Source organism: Rattus norvegicus, chromosome 1 (genome assembly GCF_021556685.1).
Source record: "Rattus norvegicus strain SHRSP/BbbUtx chromosome 1, alternate assembly SHRSP_T2T, whole genome shotgun sequence".
In the NCBI taxonomy this organism is placed as follows: Eukaryota; Metazoa; Chordata; class Mammalia; order Rodentia; family Muridae; genus Rattus; species Rattus norvegicus.
In genome coordinates, this window is record NC_141534.1 from 82599793 (window position 1) to 82620844 (window position 21052).

General features: G+C 40.4%; 1 pseudogene; it reads left to right on the forward strand.

Annotated features, from left to right (window-relative positions):
- Vmn2r116l-ps14 (vomeronasal 2, receptor 116 like, pseudogene 14) overlaps window positions 1–20329 on the forward strand; it is a 35400-nt pseudogene extending 15071 nt beyond the window's left edge.
- Window positions 20330–21052: the final 723 nt, after the last annotated feature.

The following is a 21052-nucleotide window of genomic DNA, read 5'->3' on the forward strand; positions in this document are numbered from 1 at the left end:
GTGGAAAGATCTCTCATGTTCATAGATTGGCAGTATTAATATAGTAAAAATTGACATCTTACTGAAAGCAATATACTGATAAAATGCAATACCCATCAAAATACAGACTCAATTTTTCACAGTTATAAAGAGAAATTTGCAAATATTTTAGGAATAACAAAATCCAGGTTAGCAAAAGCTATTCCCATAAATTAAAGCACTTCCAGGAGAAACACCATTTCTTACCCCAAGCTCTATTACAGAGAAATACTGATATAAACTGCATGGTATTAGTACAGAATCATGCAGGTAGATCAATGGAATAGAATTGAAGACCCAAAAATGAATCAACACACCTACGGTCACTTGATCTTTGACTGTTGAACTAAAACTATGTAGTGGGAAAAAAACATTTTCAACAAATGTTGCTGGTTCAACTGGAGGTCGGTATGTAGAAGAATAAAAATTGATCTATTCTTATCACAATGTACAAAGCTCCAATCCAAGTGGATCAGGAACACTCACTTAAACCTGAAAATTTCATTTTTCCAATTGTTTTGTTGTGATTTCTCTCTTTCATTCTTGCCTTTACTATGAAATTATCATATATTTTATGACTTTAAGGAATGGTATGTACATTGTTGTGCAATGCTTGTCTTTTAGTTACACTCATTTTTGAGAAAGATCCACTTCACCAATCCTTTTGGGGAGAGAGTGATTATGAAAGAGAGAGTAAGAGTGCAGGAAGACTATGACATTGTTCACCTGCAGAACTGCTCACAACACCTTAGGATTAAGTTGAAGATAGGGCAGTTCAGCCCATATTTTCCACATGGTGGACAATTTCACTTATATGAAGACATGATTGATTTGGCCACAGGAAGTAGAAAGGTGGGTGTATACTAACTTATTGATTTATACTGCACAACAGTAAACACTGCAACATACTGAAATGAAAAATTTGTCATATCAGGAACCAATTTCTAGGCTCCTGTATTATATTTCTTTTTTTCATTTTTAACATAGTTTTACGAATTCTTCTCAGATTTCATGCATGCATAAAATATACATTTTACATATCAGAAACATTATCTGAAATTTAACAAATATAAAACTGTTCTTCACCACTATTTGATATTCTTTCCTGTATATTTAACAGTATTATTTTCATGTCTTTGTGTTTTTACAGAGTAATTTCCTCCTTTATCTTAAACCTCTAGAACCCATGTTGATATGAGTGAGACTAATGTCACAGTTATGAAATACTAAGATTCATAGTTGCAAACATTTATCATTATACTCCAAAATGTTTTCCCTTGTAATAGGACATTTACCAAGCTCATTAATTAATACAATTACAAACATTCGTAGTCACAGAAACATGACTTTTAATAAACTTGAAAAACACCTTCACATTTTTAAATAATATAATCAAAATTTCAAAGGAACGTATAGACAGCACAAGTAAAACAGACAAGGAAATGGCTAATAAAGCACATCAATATGGTAATAACAGCAACCAGACAAAAGTAAAAAATAATTTTCAATGATAGCTGAAAATTTTTGGTAATATTAGCTAAATGTAAGTAATGACAAGTAGGCTTTTTTTTTTATTAACTTGAGTATTTCTTATATACATTTCGAGTGTTATTCCCTTTCCCGGTTTCGGGGCAAACATCCCCCTCCCCCCCTCCCCTTCCTTATGGGTGTTCCCCTCCCAACCCTCCCCCCATTGCCGCCCTTTTCCCATAGACTAGTTCACTGGGGGTTCAGTCTTAGCAGGACCCAGGGCTTCCCCTTCCACTGGTGCTCTTACTAGGATATTCATTGCTACCTATGGGGTCAGAGTCCAGGGTCAGTCCATGTATAGACTTTAGGTAGTGGCTTAGTCCCTGGAAGCTCTGGTTGCTTGGCATTGTTGTACTTTTGGGGTCTCGAGCCCCTTCAAGCTCTTCCAGTTCTTTCTCTGATTCCTTCAATAGGGGACCTATTCTCAGTTCAGTGGTTTGCTGCTGGCATTCGCCTCTATATTTGCTGTATTCTGGCTGTGTCTCTCAGGAGCGATCTACATCCGGCTCCTGTCGGTCTGCACTTCTTTGCTTCATCCATCTTGTCTAATTGGGTGGCTGTATATGTATGGGCCACATGTGGGGCAGGCTCTGAATGGGTGTTCCTTAAGTCTCTGTTTTAATCTTTGCCTTTCCCTTCCCTGCCAAGGGTATTCTTTTTCCTCATTTAAAGGAGTAGTGAAGCATTCACATTTTGATCATCCGTCTTGAGTTTCGTTTGTTCTAGGGATCTAGGGTAATTCAAGCATTTGGGCTAATAGCCACTTATCAATGAGTGCATACAATGTATGTCTTTCTGTGATTGGGTTAGCTCACTCAGGATGATATTTTCCAGTTCCAACCATTTGCCCACGAATTTCATAAACTCGTTGTTTTTGATAGCTGAGTAATATTCCATTGTGTAGATGTACCACATTTTCTGTATCCATTCCTCTGTTGAAGGGCATCTGGGTTCTTTCCATTTTCTGGCTATTATAAATAAGGCTGCGATGAACATAGTGGAGCACGTGTCTCTTTTATATGTTGAGGCATCTTTTGGGTATATGCCCAAGAGAGGTATAGCTGGATCCTCAGGCAGTTCAATGTCCAATTTTCTGAGGAACCTCCGGACAGATTTCCAGAATGGTTGTACCAGTCTGCAATCCCACCAACAATGGAGGAGTGTTCCTCTTTCTCCACATCCTCGCCAGCATCTGCTGTCACCTGAGTTTTTGATCGTAGCCAATCGCACTGGTGTGAGCTGAAATCTCAGGGTTGTTTTGATTTGCATTTCCCTTATGACTAAAGATGTTGAACATTTCTTTAGGTGTTTCTCAGCCATTCGGCATTCCTCAGCTGTGAATTCTTTGTTTAGCTCTGAACCCCATTTTTTAATAGGGTTATTTGTTTCCCTGCGGTCTAACTTCTTGAGTTCTTTGTATATTTTGGATATAAGGCCTCTATCTGTTGTAGGATTGGTAAAGATCTTTTCCCAATCTGTTGGTTGCCGTTTTGTCCTAACCACCGTGTCCTTTGCCTTACAGAAGCTTTGCAGTTTTATGAGATCCCATTTGTCGATTCTTGATCTTAGAGCATAAGCCATTGGTGTTTTGTTCAGGAAATTTTTTCCGGTGCCCATGTGTTCCAGATGCTTCCCTAGTTTTTCTTCTATTAGTTTGAGTGTGTCTGGTTTGATGTGGAGGTCCTTGATCCACTTGGACTTAAGCTTTGTACAGGGTGATAAGCATGGATCGATCTGCATTCTTCTACATGTTGCCCTCCAGTTGAACCAGCACCATTTGCTGAAAATGCTATCTTTTTTCCATTGGATGGTTTTGGCTCCTTTGTCAAAAATCAAGTGACCATAGGTGTGTGGTTTCATTTCTGGGTCTTCAATTCTATTCCATTGGTCTATCTGTCTGTCTCTGTACCAATACCATGCAGTTTTTATCACTATTGCTCTGTAATACTGCTTGAGTTCAGGGATAGTGATTCCCCCTGAAGTCCTTTTATTGTTGAGGATAGCTTTAGTTATCCTGGGTTTTTTGTTATTCCAGATGAATTTGCAAATTGTTCTGTCTAACTCTTTGAAGAATTGGATTGGTATTTTGATGGGGATTGCATTGAATCTGTAGATTGCTTTTGGTAAAATGGCCATTTTTACTATATTAATCCTGCCAATCCATGAGCATGGGAGATCTTTCCATCTTCTGAGGTCTTCTTCAAATTCTTTCCTCAGTGTCTTGAAGTTCTTATTGTACAGATCATTTACTTGCTTGGTTAAAGTCACACCGAGGTACTTTATATTATTTGGGTCTATTATGAAGGGTGTCGTTTCACTAATTTCTTTCTCGGCTTGTTTCTCTTTTGTATAGAGGAAGGCAACTGATTTATTTGAGTTAATTTTATACCCAGCCACTTTGCTGAAGTTGTTTATCAGCTTTAGTAGTTCTCTGGTGGAACTTTTGGGATCACTTAAATATACTATCATGTCATCTGCAAATAGTGATATTTTGACCTCTTCTTTTCCGATCTGTATCCCTTTGATCTCCTTTTGTTGTCTGATTGCTCTGGCTAGAACTTCTAGAACTATATTGAATTAGTAGGGAGAGAGTGGGCAGCCTTGTCTAGTCCCTGATGTTAGTGGGATTGCTTCAAGTTTCTCTCCATTTAGTTTAATGTTAGCAACTGGTTTGCTGTATATGGCTTTTACTATGTTTAGGTATGGGCCTTGAATTCCTATTCTTTCCAGGACTTTTATCATGAAGGGGTGTTGAATTTTGTCAAATGCTTTCTCAGCATCTAATGAAATGATCATGTGGTTCTGTTCTTTCAATTTGTTTATATAATGGATCACGTTGATGGTTTTCCGTATATTAAACCATCCCTGCATGCCTGGGATGAAGCCTACTTGATCATGGTGGATGATTGTTTTGATGTGCTCTTGAATTCGGTTTGCCAGAATTTTATTGAGTATTTTTGCGTCGATATTCATAAGGGAAATTGGTCTGAAGTTCTCTTTCTTTGTTGTGTCTTTGTGTGGTTTAGGTATAAGAGTAATTGTGGCTTCGTAGAAGGAATTCGGTAGGGCTCCATCTGTTTCAATTTTGTGGAATAGTTTGGATAATATTGGTATGAGGTCTTCTATGAAGGTTTGATAGAATTCTGCACTAAACCCGTCTGGACCTGGGCTCTTTTTGGTTGGGAGACCTTTAATGACTGCTTCTATTTCCTTAGGAGTTATGGGGTTGTTTAACTGGTTTATCTGTTCCTGATTTAACTTCGATACCTGGTATCTGTCTAGGAAATTGTCCATTTCCTGAAGATTTTCAAATTTTGTTGAATATAGGTTTTTATAGTAAGATCTGATGATTTTTTGAATTTCCTCTGAATCTGTAGTTATGTCTCCCTTTTCATTTCTGATTTTGTTAATTTGGACACACTCTCTGTGTCCTCTCGTTAGTCTGGCTAAGGGTTTATCTATCTTGTTGATTTTCTCAAGGAACCAACTTTTGGTTCTGTTGATTCTTTCTATGGTCCTTTTTGTTTCTACTTGGTTGATTTCAGCTCTGAGTTTGATTATTTCCTGCCTTCTACTCCTCCTGGGTGTATTTGCTTCTTTTTGTTCTAGAGCTTTTAGGTGTGCTTCAAGCTGCTGACATATGCTCTTTCCTGTTTCTTTCTCAGGCACTCAGCGCTATGAGTTTTCCTCTTAGCACAGCTTTCATTGTGTCCCATAAGTTTGAGTATGTTGTATCTTCATTTTCATTAAATTCTAAAAAGTTTTTAATTTCTTTCTTTATTTCTTCCTTGACCAGGTTATCATTGAGTTGAGCATTGTTCAATTTCCACGTATATGTGGGCATTCTTCCCTTATTGTTATTGAAGACCAGTTTTAGGCCGTGGTGGTCTGATAGCACGCATGGGATTATTTCTATCTTTCTGTACCTGTTGAGGCCCGTTTTTTGACCAATTATATGGTCAATTTTGGAGAAAGTACCATGAGGAGCTGAGAAGAAGGTATATCCTTTTGCTTTAGGATAGAATGTTCTATAAATATCCGTTAAGTCCATTTGGCTCATGACTTCTCTTAGTCTGTCTACATCACTGTTTAATTTCTGTTTCCATGATCTGTCCATTGATGAGAGTGGGGTGTTGAAATCTCCCACTATTATTGTGTGAGGTGCAATGTGTGTTTTGAGCTTTAGTAAGGTTTCTTTTACGTATGTAGGTGCCCTTGTATTTGGGGCATAGATATTTAGGATTGAGAGTTCATCTTGGTTGATTTTTCCTTTGATGAATATGAAGTTTCCTTCCTTATCTTTTTTGATGACTTTTAGTTGGAAATTGATTTTATTTGATATTAGAATGGCTACTCCAGCTTGCTTCTTCTGACCATTTGCTTGGAAAGTTGTTTTCCAGCCTTTCACTCTGAGGTAGTGTCTGTCTTTGTCTCTGAGGTGTGTTTCCTGTAGGCAGCAGAATGCAGGGTCCTCGTTGCGTATCCAGTTTGTTAATCTATGTCTTTTTATTGGGGAGTTGAGGCCATTGATATTGAGAGATATTAAGGAATAGTGATTATTGCTTCCCGTTATATTCATATTTGGATGTGAGGTTATGTTTGTGTGCTTTCATTCTCTTTGTTTTGTTGCCAAGACGATTAGTTTCTTGCTTCTTCTAGGGTATAGCTTGCCTCCTTATGTTGGGCTTTACCATTTATTATCCTTTGTAGTGCTGGATTTGTAGAAAGATATTGTGTAAATTTGGTTTTGTCATGGAATATCTTGGTTTCTCCATCAATGTTAATTGAGAGTTTTGCTGGATACAGTAACCTGGGCTGGCATTTGTGTTCTCTTAGGGTCTGTATGACATCAGTCCAGGATCTTCTGGCCTTCATAGTTTCTGGCGAGAAGTCTGGTGTGATTCTGATAGGTCTCCCTTTATATGTTACTTGACCTTTTTCCCTTACTGCTTTTAATATTCTTTCTTTATTTTGTGCGTTTGGTGTTTTGACAATTATGTGACGGGAGGTGTTTCTTTTCTGGTCCAATCTATTTGGAGTTCTGTAGGCTTCTTGTATGTCTATGGGTATCTCTTTTTTTAGGTTAGGGTAGTTTTCTTCTATGATTTTGTTGAAGATATTTACTGGTCCTTTGAGCTAGGAGTCTTCACTCTCTTCTATACCTATTATCCTTAGGTTTGATCTTCTCATTGAGTCCTGGATTTCCTATATGTTTTGGACCAGTAGCTTTTTCCGCTTTACATTATCTTTGACAGTTGAGTCAATGATTTCTATGGAATCTTCTGCTCCTGAGATTCTCTCTTCCATCTCTTGTATTCTGTTGGTGAAGCTTGTATCTACAGCTCCTTGTCCCTTTTTTTGGTTTTCTATATCCAGGGTTGTTTCCATGTGTTCTTTCTTGATTGCTTCTATTTCCATTTTTAATTCCTTCAACTGTTTGATTGTGTTTTCCTGGAATTCTTTCAGGGATTTTTGCGATTCCTCTCTGTAGGCTTCCACTTGTTTATTAATGTTTTCCTGTGCTTCCCTAAGTGTGTTCATGTCTTTCTTGAAGTCCTCCAGCATCATGATCAAATATGATTTTGAAACTAGATCTTGCTTTTCTGGTGTGTTTGGATATTCCATGTTTGTTTTGGTGGGAGAATTGGGCTCCGATGATGGCATGTAGTCTTGGTTTCTGTTGCTTGGGTTCCTGCGCTTGCCTCTCGCCATCAGATTATCTCTAGTGTTACTTTGTTCTGCTATTTCTGACAGTGGCTAAACTGTCCTATAAGCCTGTGTGTCAGGAGTGCTGTAGACCTGTTTTCCTCTCTTTCAGTCAGTTATGGGGACAGAGTGTTCTGCTTTCGGGCGTGTAGTTTTTCCTCTCTACAGGTCTTCAGCTGTTCCTGTGGGCCTGTGTCTTGAGGTCACCAGGCAGCTTTCTTGCAGCAGAAAATTTGGTCTTACCTGTGGTCCCGAGGCTCAGGTTCGCTCGTGGGGTGCTGCCCAGGGGCTCTCTGCAGCGGCAGCAACCAGGAAGACCTGTGCTGCCCCTTCCGGGAGCTTCAGTGCACCAGGGTTCCAGATGGTCTTTGGCTTTTTCCCCTGGCGTCTGAGATGTGTGTGCAGGGAGCAGTCTCTTCTGGTTTCCCAGGCTTGTCCGCCTCTCTGAAGGTTTAGCTCTCCCTCCCACGGGATTTGGGTGCAGAGAACTGTTTATCCGGTCTGTTTCCTTCAGGGTCCGGCGGTGTCTCTGGCAGGGGTCCTGCCGCTCCCCCACGGGAGCCCAGAGGCCTTATACAGTTTCCTCTTGGGCCAGGGATGTGGGCAGGGGTGAGCAGTGTTGGTGGTCTCTTCTGCTCTGCAGCCTCAGGAGTGCCCACCTGACCAGGCGGTTGGGTCTCTCTCTCACCGGGTCTGGGAGCAGAGAGCTGCTGCGTGCCGGGATCCGCGGGTGTGGGACTTCCGGTAAACACAGAATGTGCCCGGTCCTAGAGAAATTCTGCTTCCGTGTGTCCCAAGCTCACCAGGCAGCTTTCTTGCAGCAGAAAATTTGGTCTTACCTGTGGTCCCGAGGCTCAGGTTCGCTCGTGGGGTGCTGCCCAGGGGCTCTCTGCAGCGGCAGCAACCAGGAAGACCTGTGCCGCCCCTTCCGGGAGCTTCAGTGCACCAGGGTTCCAGATGGTCTTTGGCTTTTTCCCCTGGCGTCTGAGATGTGTGTGCAGGGAGCAGTCTCTTCTGGTTTCCCAGGCTTGTCCGCCTCTCTGAAGGTTTAGCTCTCCCTCCCACGGGATTTGGGTGCAGAGAACTGTTTATCCGGTCTGTTTCCTTCAGGGTCCGGCGGTGTCTCTGGCAGGGGTCCTGCCGCTCCTGGGCCCTCCCCCACGGGAGCCCAGAGGCCTTATACAGTTTCCTCTTGGGCCAGGGATGTGGGCAGGGGTGAGCAGTGTTGGTGGTCTCTTCTGCTCTGCAGCCTCAGGAGTGCCCACCTGACCAGGCGGTTGGGTCTCTCTCTCACCGGGTCTGGGAGCAGAGAGCTGATGCGGGCCGGGATCCGCGGGACAAGTAGGCTTTTTATATTTTAGTATATTCTTCGGTGCCTTCAGAAGGTGTGAACACACATATACATACAAAATGAGAACTTTTTTCATAAAATTGGAGGAAAACATTAAAATGTGTGGTAAGAGGGAAAAAGGAAATTATATACCAATATCTTTGGTGGATTTATATGGTATAATTCTTGACAAAAACACCCACCAAAAGAACATAACACACAAAAAGAGGATCATTTTCTTAGAACAGATAGATTTTAATCCAGAGATGCAACCCTGGTTCCACACATGCAGATTCTTTGAGTGTAATACACCACACAATATAGAATTACCTTATTTTCCATAAACATTCAGAAATGGCTGTTAATCAAGCCCAAAATTCATTGAGAGTTAAAGAAAAAAAAAAAAGAAAAAAACAAGTGACAGCGCAGAAGGAACACATATTGACATGAAATTTTATTTCAAAAACATACCAACAATACTATAATACGAGGAGAGAAAATTATTATTAATGAAAGTCAGAAATAATGACAAGTAGTTTTGTTGGTTCATTTTTTATGTAAGCACTTTAGAGATAGTGGTCTGAAAATCACTGTCTGTTTCTTGACAGTCTACCCTATACCATGAGTCAAAACCTTCTATGAGTGATGTAGAGAAACTACTTTAAAATAAATTAGCATGAATCACAAAACTATGCACTTTTCCGTTTCCTAAATCAAAAGTGCCTTTTAAACCTTACAAAGGGTTAACATAAACTTAAAGAAAATGATGGAAGAAAAAGAGAAAATATACTCTCATCGTTTTTGTGAGTATTAATCTAGGGATACTTCATGTTATGACCCTGTTTCAACAATATGAAAATCATAGGAATAAGTCTTCAAATCTTTAATACACTTCAGACTACTTAATTGTTTTCTTTTAGAAGAAAGAATTTATTTGAGACATATAGTTTTGAACAGTTACAATCCATGACCATCATGGTAGGGAACATTTTAATAAGAATGCATGTTACTGGTTTTATCCAGCCTTTTCCAGAATTTTGACTTAATGAAAAACTCCATATTTCAGATCACTACACAGAATTTTATCATTTCCAACCATAATAAACCAGTGCTGCATATTCCACTGTTTTCTTACATACAATCTCTCATGCTTTACCAATGGTAATTTGTTCAAGGTCATATTTGTTATCAGTGTTTTAAAGGCATATTGTTTCTCTTTCAAATGTCTTCAAATACTAACTTGTTTGTTGTTTTAATTAAACTTTAATTGTAGGAATGTGAGGAGGATGGGATGACATGCTGTATGACTTATAATCAAAGAAAGACAAGTGTGAATATCTGGAGACTGGGATTAAGAAATAGATCTCCAATGCCCAGTATTTTCTGGCTATAGAACCCACAGTAAGATGGGTACTCGTATATCAATTACAAAATAAGAAAATACTTGAAAGGTATGAGGACAGGCTAGTTTTTGCTGAGAAAAATATCCCAATTAATGTTCCCTCTGTCTGTTAAAAATAATTAGTGCAAAATTTTAAATAAATAACTATAATACATCAGGTTGCAATATCTAACTTTTATACGCAGCTCAACATCAGCTCTTACTTTTGAATTAATAGACATTCAGAATTTATCCAACATTTCTTCAGTGTATTTCCAAAATTCATAACTGGTCATTAAAAATGGACACTGAAATGTCAATCTGTTTGTGTAAATAAAACAAGGTCATTGACCTCTTAGTATCCTTATATAAAACATAATAAAAATACCTAAAAGTCATTATTAGTATGTGTCTAATTTTTTTCTCTCAGATGCCTTCATCTATGTGTAGTGCAGATTGTCGTCCTGGATACAGAAGATTCTGGAAGGAGGGAATGGCAGCCTGCTGTTTTGTTTGCAGTCCCTGTCCAGACAATGAAATTTCTAATGAAACAAGTGAGTGTTTGCTGCTCTGATAAATCCTGCAAATATATATTCCTTTTCTGCCCCACTTGGTTTATGAAGTCTACTAAAAGGCAAATGGAAATATAAAATATATCAGTTTTCTAATTTACTAGTTGTAGATATAAAAATAATTAAGAAAACTGTGCCAAAAATACACAAATACATATACCTTGTTCATTGACCCGCATGTTGATACATTGAAAGTACATGGCAGATTAAATTAAAAAAAAAACAACACAAAAACCAAAAACAAACAAACAAATGAACAAATAAAAAACCTCTTTAGGAAATAAAACAGCATTATGAGGGAATATTCTATAAGATTTTCCCCAATAATTAATTTATTGTAAAACAACATGTACATTAGATTTTAGTCACAATTTTTAAAGAAATTAAATTAGTCATATTTCATCACTATATCCATCCTATATATGATTATGCACATCATGGACATATAGGATCCCATGGAAAACCAAATGTAATATAATATTTACTGGACTAGATTATGAGTCTGCTAGGTACAAAATCAATATTCCCTGTAAGATTAGTATAGAAGTCAAAAGTATTTCAAAATTTATGAGAAACTGCTAAATTTGTAAAATTCTGAGGGCTGTGTTCAACACCAGATATGATATGAATCACGAAATGAGGGGATAAGAGCTAACCCATTTTCTTTCATAAGTTTTTTAGCCTTTATCTTTCAAGTTGATACATTTGCACATATTTGTACATGGGATAATGTGGTATCTTGACTCACGCATACTGCTTAGCTAAAGACACTTAGCATGTACAGGAGTGTACTTTTTATTATTAGATATATGTCTTTTCAAATGTTTTCCCCTTTCCAGGGTTCCTCTCCATGAGGCCTCATCCCCTCCTGCTCCCACGTACGGGTATTCCCCACCCATCCACCCACCTAACAACCCCCTACCTTCCCTGCAACTGGTGGTCCAACCTTGGCAGGACCAAAGGTTTCCCCTTCCACTGGTTCCCCAACAATGCTATTCTCTGCTACATATGCAGTTGGAGCCCTGGGTCAGTCCATGTATATTCTTTGGGTAGTGGTTTGGCCACTGGAAGAACCGGTTGGTTGACGTTGTTCTTATAGGGTTGTAAGCCCCTTTAGCTCTTTAAATCCTTCCTCTAATTTCCCACCAAGGAGGTCCTGTTCTCAGTTCAGTGGTATGCTGCTAATCTCTGTACTTTACATGCTCTGGATGTCTCTCTCAGATCTATATCCAGTCCCTTTCATCATTCCCTTATTTGATTTATCAATCTTATCAAGGCTTGGTGGCTGTATATATGTGGGCCACGTGTGGGGCAAGCTCTGAATGGTGGTTCCTTCAGTCTCTGCTCTAAAGTTTGCCTCCAAATACCCTCCTATGGATATTTTTGTCCCCCAATTTAAGAAGGAGTAGGAGAATCTACTTTTTGAGCTTCTTGTGGTCTGTGGATTGCAACTTGGTTAATTCGAGCTTTAAGGCAAATATCCATTATCAATGAGTGCATACCACGTGTGTTTTTTCCTGTGATTTCACTACTTTACTCTGGATGATATTTTCTAGTTCCATCCATTTGCCTATGAATTTCATGGAATCATTATTTTTTACAGCTGAGTAGTACTCCACTGTGTAGATTTATCACATTTTTTGAATCCATTCCTCTGTTGAAGGGCATCTGCGTTCTTTCCACCTTCTGGCTATTATGAATAAGGCTGCTTTGAACATACTGGAGCATGTGTCTTTGTTGTATGTTGGCGCATCTTTTGGGTATATGTCCAGGAGAGGTATAGCTGGTTCCTCAGGTAATAGACCATCCAATTTTCTGAGGAACCTCCAGAGTGATTTCCAGTGTGGTTGTACCACTTTGCAGTTCCACCAACAATGGAGGAGTATTCCTCTTTCTCCACATCTTTGCCAGCATCTGCTGTCACCTGAGATTTTTACCTTAGCCAATCTGACTGGTATTAGTTGGACTGTCAGGGTTGTTTTGATTAGCGTTTCCCTGATGACTAAGGATGTTGAACATTTCTTTAGGTGCTTTTCAGCTATTCAATATTCCTCAGCTGAGAATGTTTTGCTTAGCACTGTACCCCATTTTTAATAGGGTTGTTTGGCTCTTTGTTGTCTAGAATCACTATATGCCTTGGTATCATGATATAAGAACCTCTGTGCAAAGAGAGAATCTATATAAAGGTGGTTTATAATATATTTGATTAGACATAAAGCTCAAGAAGAAGGATGGCCAAAGAGTGGATGCTTCCATCCTTCTTAGAAGGGGCAACAAAAATATTCACAGGAGAAGACGTAGAGAGAAAATTTGGAACAAAGATTGAAAGAATGGCCATTCAGGTACGGCACCACCTGGGGATCCAGACCATATATACCTATAGTAACCAAACCTTGTCACTATTGTATATTCTAAAAGGTGCATGCTTACCCAAGCCTGTTATAGCTGTGTCCTGAGAGGCTCTGCCAAAACATGACAAATGCAGAAGTGGATTCTCACAGCCAACCATTGAACTGAGAATGGGGTCCCCAATGGAGGAGTTAGAGAAAGGATTCAAGAAGCTGAAAGTGCTTGTGACCATGTAAGACCAGCGATACAACCTAACCGTAGCTCTCATATACTAAACCACTAACTAAAGAATACACATGGACAGGCCCATGGCTCCAGCTACATATGTAACATAGGATGGCCTTGCTGAGCACCAAGGGCAGGAGAAGCCCTTGGTCTGCCAAGGATTGACACCCCAGTGTTAGGGAATGTCAGGTTGGCGAGGCAGAAAGGAATTGATGAATGAGTGGGGAAACACCTTCATAGAAGTGGGAGCAAAGAAGGGATAGAGGATTTATGGGTGGGAAACTCGAAAAGGGGGTAATACTTGAAATGTATATAAATAAAACATCTAATAAAAAAGACAAAACACTTAACCTATGATGTGGAATATATGACGAGACTCATATTCAGTATATTACAAACCATACCCATTATTAAAGTAATTATTTATGGCTGGCAAAATGCAAAAGATTTATGGTTAGCTTTTCTATTACTTTGTCCTTAAATTTATATAACGAATTAAAGTCTGTAAAACACATATAATGCCTGTGAATTGGTTCAACAGTGAAATAATTTGTTACTAAGCCTAACAATCTGAGTTTATTTCTTTAATGCCTGAAGTCTATTAAAGCCACCTACTCAGAAGTTGTCTTTTGAAGTCACACATTCCAACATTACATATTGCTTCAAAATAATTTTAATAAGTATACTAAAATTGTGATAGATGAAAAAAAGAATTAATATATATTTCAATGAATTCTGCAAAAAGTACATAAAATAATGTATTATATTAATTGTTATGTGTCCCGCGCTTCGTCTCGCCAGCAGGAACGACGCGGCACACACAGGATCCTACTACAGAAAAGCTTTAATGCGTCTTGAGAGGGAGAGCATAAGCTTACAATGCGGAGACGGAGAGTGAGGAATAACCATCCCTTATATAGGAAACTATCCTCGCCTAGGACGTGTCACTCTCTGACTGGTCGCTGCCAATTATGCCAGATGACGTACCAAAACGTACGTGTCCCTTTGAGTAGGGACGTTACCAGGCGCCTGCGTATTGCCCTTTTTACTAGGTGCGTTCTGCCGGATGCCGGTGCCATCTTGTAATGGAGTTTGTGAGGACAGCTCCTCACATATGTGAGGACAGCTCCTCGGACAGCTCCTCACATCTCCCCCCTTTCTGTTTTTTTTTTTTTTTTTTTAAGCAAACAGGACACCCAGATATAGGAGGGTGAAGACAGAGGTCATATCCTCGTACGAAGTTGGCGAACCTGTACAAGAGAGATACCCTTAGGCTGTTGTTGGGACCCAGGGCACTCCCGACCCGTCGCACTGCCATTTTTCGAGGGAGGGAAAACTGGGGCAGAAACCCTCATGTAATATGACATGCCTTCCAGGGAGCATATTTGGTAGAACTTCCCTGTGCGATGCTAAGCTCGTCACCCCTCATGGGCTGCTCAAGCCGGACACTCTAATCCTGTGCAATGAACCGAGGTTCTAGGAGTGCAAGAGCTGTCCAGCCGGCGACCTGTTGCTTGAGCATGGTCAACCAGATATCGGCTGACGCTCCTTGTTCAAGGGCTACAAGCACCTGGGCGATCACTACTTTGTCCTTTCTTGTTTGAGATCTCAATTTGCAAAGCAACCAGAGGAGTAACACTAATCCACAGCAGAGGATCACTCCAAAAAGTCCCACTCCCACCCATTCCTTGAAATAAGAGACTGCTGAGGTGATCCAGGACGACAATCCCTCCGTCAAAGACAGGTCCAGTCGGGTAGAATTTACTTGAATGATGGTCGCTCTCAGCTCCAGAAGTGTCTGTTCAAACTCCGAGGTCCAATTCTGTAACAGATGCTGTGAAAGACTCTTAGACAGATTAGCAGCTCAGGTAAATTTGTCATATTATATGGAGGTGACACAAAGGCATGGGAGTTTTTGCTCACAGCCAAGCTGGGCCAGTTGCCATAGAATGTCTAATTGCTCTCAGACCAGATCTATACGTTGGTTGACAAGCATAAGGCCTCCCTATGTCTGAGTATTGGCTGAGACCTGTCTGTCCCGAGCCACAGAGATGGTGGCCGATAAATCGTTGATAGTTTGGGTTGTCTGTACTGAATTTGACAAGGCCAATGCAGAGGCAGTAACCGAGGGAGCGACTGCTGTCGTAGCAATAATGCCAGCAATAATTGCAGAAGTACCAAAATCTCTTTTTCCTCTAAATAAGGTCATGGTCCCCGGGGCATCAACAGGGATCGGGATAAAGCGAGGCATGCGGGTAACTACTGCGATATTTTATATGAGTAGCTGTCCAGACAGAGGCAGCAGGTTTGATGTTCCCCGTCCAGGAAAATGACAACCGTCCCTTTTCGCCCTTTCCTCCAAGTAGCATCGCCATGGGCGTAAGATCAGTGCAGCTACCATTAACCCAATGTAAGGCCACCACCATAGAGAACTGTGGCGTTAGCCACAATGTCCTCCTCACCAGTTCCCCATGTGGCCTCCCTTAACCAAGCAGAAGATTGATTATATAACATAATGCAAGGGAGATCAAAAGATGTTTTGTTGAATATGCCAAAACAAAGGCTGCCCTTAAGGGGAATAGTCCTATTTTCTTTTAGTCGTTCAACCTGTGGATCCTTAGGTAAATAGGCCAACCCTAAATCCCTGTTAGTGGTACATCACCGGCATCGGGAGTGGAAAGGTTGACATTATTCCCCATCGTAGCTCGCCCTGCACCGTTGCTGACATCCATGGAAGAAGAGTGAGGAGGTGCAGGAGTCCCAGTCCCTTCTTGATCACTTGCTGTGATGCTCCTAGTAAGTCATCCTGGGATCCATATGGGATTTTCATTGTCCTGTGGAAAAACACAGACAGCTCCCCTGGATCTTATTAAAACAGGATCCGGGCCTTTCCATTCATTTGTTAATACATCCTTCCATTTGACTAATTCTTTTGTCCTCTTGGGCTCTGAGCAATGTCGCTCAGCCGCTGTTTGTCCAGCTTCATCAAGATTTAAAAAATTTAAGGTAAAAAGGGCCAGAGCAGTGTCCACTCGGGGTGTTGGGGGGAGTTCTATCATAATTCCCCTTCTTTGTTTTATTAAATATGATTTGAGCGTCCGATGAGCACGCTCTATGATTCCCTGTCCTTGAGGGTTGTAGGGCAGGCCCGTCAGATGGGTAACTTGCATCTGAGCACAAAACTGACGGAATTTTTGAGATGTATAGGCAGGGCCATTGTCAGTTTTTACACATCTTGGCTTTCCCCAAGCACTCCATGCTTCAAGGCAGTGCTGAATGACATGTGTTGTTTTTTCTCCTGTAAGTGGGGTGGCATGTAGAATGCCAGAACATGTGTCTATAGATACATGCACATACTGAAATTTTCCAAAAGTAGAATTATGAGTAACATCCATTTGCCAGATTTGCAATGGCTGTATTCCTCTCGGGTTGACCCCGATGTGAGGAACTGGGAGGAACTGGCAGCACTGTTGGCATTGGGTGACTATATCACGTGCCTCTTTTCTAGTTATAGAGAAGCGGTGGCATAAAGTTTCTGAGGTGACATGGAAATTGCCATGAAATGCTTTAGCGGCCTCTAAAGGAGAGGCCAGGGCCACAGCTATACTAACAGCACTAGCTCAGCCTCCTCCTCTGAGTCTAAGGTTTTATTTTCAGAGCTTTCAGAACTGTCGAGGTTCAGCGCTTCTAGCTCTTTCACAGGGTATAGGCTGGCTCCCCCTCCTGGTTTATGTGTAGAGGAGGAAGTGCTGGAATCTGAAAATTTCAACGCTCCCTTGTCTTTGGACTTACCGGGAGGGCACCTTTTCTTTCTTAGGACGTCTTTTTTCTTGCGCGTGCCCAACCTCTCACTACGTTCGGTATCTGACAGACTTTCCCGGACTACCTCGAGAGTGGCCTGTCCTTCTACTACTGCTGCCTTACACGTTTCATCCTTTAAACAATTCTTAACCAGCTTCCATATAGCTTTGGTCCCTAGGCGCAGATCATCTTCCACCAATTTTCTGTCAAGGTCTTTTCCAAGTTTGTTCCATGAGGCAATCGTTTCCAAGGCCGTGACCACAGACTGTGAGGATCCCATGATGGGCCAGGAATGCCGGCGGCTTATCTACGTCCGTCTGACAAGGCGTGAGGTGAAAGGGTAGAGACGGACACGCTGCTCTCTTATGTACGGGAGTCTTACACGCGACTCCCCGGACGGTGCCGCTTATCTACGTCGGCCTTATCGCGTCCTTGTTCCTCAACAGTTAAAATCGAAGGTAAAAGGGAGCTGCGCGAAGCTCACTTATATACGAGAGACTGAGACGCGCCTTCAGCTGCTGTGATCGTCCTTTTAACAGCGAAAACGGTGAAAACAGAACATAAAGAATAGTGTGGCTCCCAGGACAAATACTATAGCCTCAACAAATCCTTCCCAAGGCGACAACCCCAGACCAAAGTCGAAGAGAGGGCTGCCTCTCCGAACGTATCTACCTGCAGTTCTGAATCCTCCTTGTCGCCAAGGGATCTCCAAAGGTGCTGACGATGGTGAGGTCTTTCCCGGGTTTTCGGCACCAGATGTCCCGCGCTTCGTCTCGCCAGCAGGAACGACGCGGCACACACAGGATCCTACTACAGAAAAGCTTTAATGCGTCTTGAGAGGGAGAGCATAAGCTTACAATGCGGAGACGGAGAGTGAGGAATAACCGTCCCTTATATAGGAAACTATCCTCGCCTAGGACGTGTCACTCTCTGACTGGTCGCTGCCAATTATGCCAGATGACGTACCAAAACATACGTGTCCCTTTGAGTAGGGACATTACCAGGCGCCTGCGTATTGCCCTTTTTACTAGGTGCGTTCTGCCGGATGCCAGTGCCATCTTGTAATGGAGTTTGTGAGGACAGCTCCTCACATATGTGAGGACAGCTCCTCGGACAGCTCCTCACATCTCTGTGAGGACAGCTCCTCGGACAGCTCCTCACAGTTATGTATGTGGGATAGATAGTGCATTTACAGGTACACATAAGAGGAAACAATACGCATAGAGTTATATTTATGTTCACTTGTGAGACACCTGACATTGGTGCTGGGATCTGAACTCAGGTTCTCTGCTAGACCAAAATATTCTATCTATAGTTAAACCAATTTCTTTGTTAGGCAACTTAACAAATAAAAGCTCTCTGCAAATGCATTTTTCAAGATAAGAATTCTGAAAACCAAAGAAGCACATCAACATTCTCTGAAATGACATAAAATTCATTTCAATTATAATCACAGTTCATATTGTAGATATGATGGATATTACAACTTAGGAATTGGATCCTATTGCTTAAGATAAACCACCTAGGGTGCAACTCTTGCTCAAGGATTCCTCCATTATAACGTCGATTTTTTTTTTTTGTCAATACTGGTTTCACCCTTGAGTACATTCATAGACACTGAGACACATAGGAATGGAGATGAGACAACGATAAAAATGCTCAGCATTCAAAATAAGAAGGGGATCAACGTGAAATATTTCTTAGTAGGAAGTATCTACAGAGATTTTTATTTGTTTGTTTTCCTTGTTTTTTTCTTCAGTGCTAATATTCATGTATCTCAGTAAAAATAACCACAACTTTTGGTTACTTATTGCCATATGAAGGTACATCTGAAGGTCATTCCTTTAATGCTTTCTACTTTTCAAACATTAATATTATATCTCCTATTATTCTTCACCATCTTCTTATGACTTATGAGAGGAATAACCTTAATTCAATAATGCATATTTTACTTTACATGAACACATACAAATAAATATGTACAAATATACCCAGCCTATCTTTTCAATTTAAGGTTATATTTATGTCAATACTTTGAGATAGTGAATTCTCAAGTACCTATCATAAGTATTGTTACAGTAAAGAATGAGTCATAATGTGTCACAGGGAATGAATTCATAAAATAGTTAATGATCTCAGGAAACAGTGAGTATAGGGTTTTTATTTATAGAATATACACAACAACATTGTGGTTTTTGAAGGAATATTCTCTCAGTTCAATAATCAAATTGATAGCAACATAGAACAGAAAATGGTTTTGGAAGTCTTTGCCTTCTGATAACATTAAAATGGTATAATCAACAAAGTTAAATAGACAAAGGAATAATTACTTGATTTTTTCCCTTACATATTTATGAACATAATGAACTGAAAGTAATGCTATGCTGCAATGTACTTGAAATTACATTGTCAGCATCAAAAGTAGCACTGCCATGCTTCTTTCTACACCCTTACTTGAAAAACTTCATCAATAATAACTAAACTTTTCTTTGGACATCAGATATGGATCTGTGTATGAATTGTCCAGAATACCAGTATGCCAACACAGAAAAGAACAGATGCATTCATAAAGACATGATTTTTCTAAGCTATGAAGATCCCTTGGGGATGGCTCTTGCCTTAATAGCCTTCTGTTTGTCTTCATTCACAGCTGTGGTACTTTGGGTCTTTGTGAAGCACCATGACACTCCTATTGTGAAGGCCAATAACAGAATCCTCAGCTACATATTAATCATGTCACTCATGTTCTGCTTTCTGTGCTCCTTTTTCTTCATTGGCCATCCTAACAGAGGTACCTGTATCTTACAGCAAATCACATTTGGAATTGTATTCACTGTGGCTGTTTCCACAGTTCTGGCCAAAACAATCACTGTGCTTCTGGCTTTTCAAGTCACAGACACAGGAAGAAAGTTAAGAAACTTCCTGGTATCGGGGACACCCAACTACATTATTCCCATATGTTCCCTGTTGCAATGCACTCTGTGTGCAATTTGGCTAGCAGTTTCTCCACCATTTGTTGATATCGATGAACATTCTGAGCATGGTCACATCATAATTGTGTGCAACAAGGGATCTGTTATGGCATTCTACTGTGTCCTGGGATATTTGGCCTTCCTGGCCCTTGGAAGTTTCACGATGGCTTTCTTGGCAAAGAATCTGCCTGACACATTCAATGAAGCCAAGTTCTTGACCTTCAGCATGCTAGTGTTCTGCAGTGTCTGGATCACGTTCCTTCCTGTCTACCATAGCACCAAGGGCAGAGTCATGGTTGCTGTTGAAATTTTCTCCATTTTGACATCCAGTGCAGGGATGCTTGGATGCATCTTTGCACCCAAAATTTACATCATTTTAATGAAACCAGAGAGAAATTCTATCCAAAAGATCAGGGAGATTCACGTTTCTGAACAGATATTTTAGAAATTCTGTCAAATGTACAGTTGTTATATACCCACCAAATATTTGGTTACAGTGCATAAATCTAGTTTTAGAACTCTCACTAGTTCCTCTAATGATATCTAGAAATATTGTATCTACCAATCTTACATACATTATCCATAAAATCTTGCACTCACTCACTTGTTTATTCTACTCTGTGAGAAATATAATTCCCAATGTAGTATTAAAATTTTTCTAAACATTTTGCTTTAATTGACATTTTCTCCCTTATAACTTCAAGTACATTTGATAAGGCATTTGAATCTATAATCTTTTATACAGTAAGATCCAGGACAGACAGGATAACACATAGAAACCGTCTATCGAATCAAACAATCAATCAGACTAAAAAACAAAGAATCAACAAAGATAACATCAGAATACATTATCTGATTTCCAGTAGAAGCACATATGTGACAGAATACTGTCTGTTTTTATAGTTCCTCTTCAAGCTATTGTATTGGTCAGCAGTCTAAGGTAGAAGTTTTTTTGTCACAAACACAAAAATATTGTATCCAACAATGGACAGAATCCATTGAGCACCCTGTTCAAATTTGGAGATAGTTGGAATATCATGAAAAAGAGGGTGACCCATAAGAATACCAGCATTCTCAACTAACCTGGACAACCACGAATTTGAGCCGCTGACCAGGCAGCATACATAAGCTGATATGAGGCTCCCAGCACAGATGCAACATAGGGCTG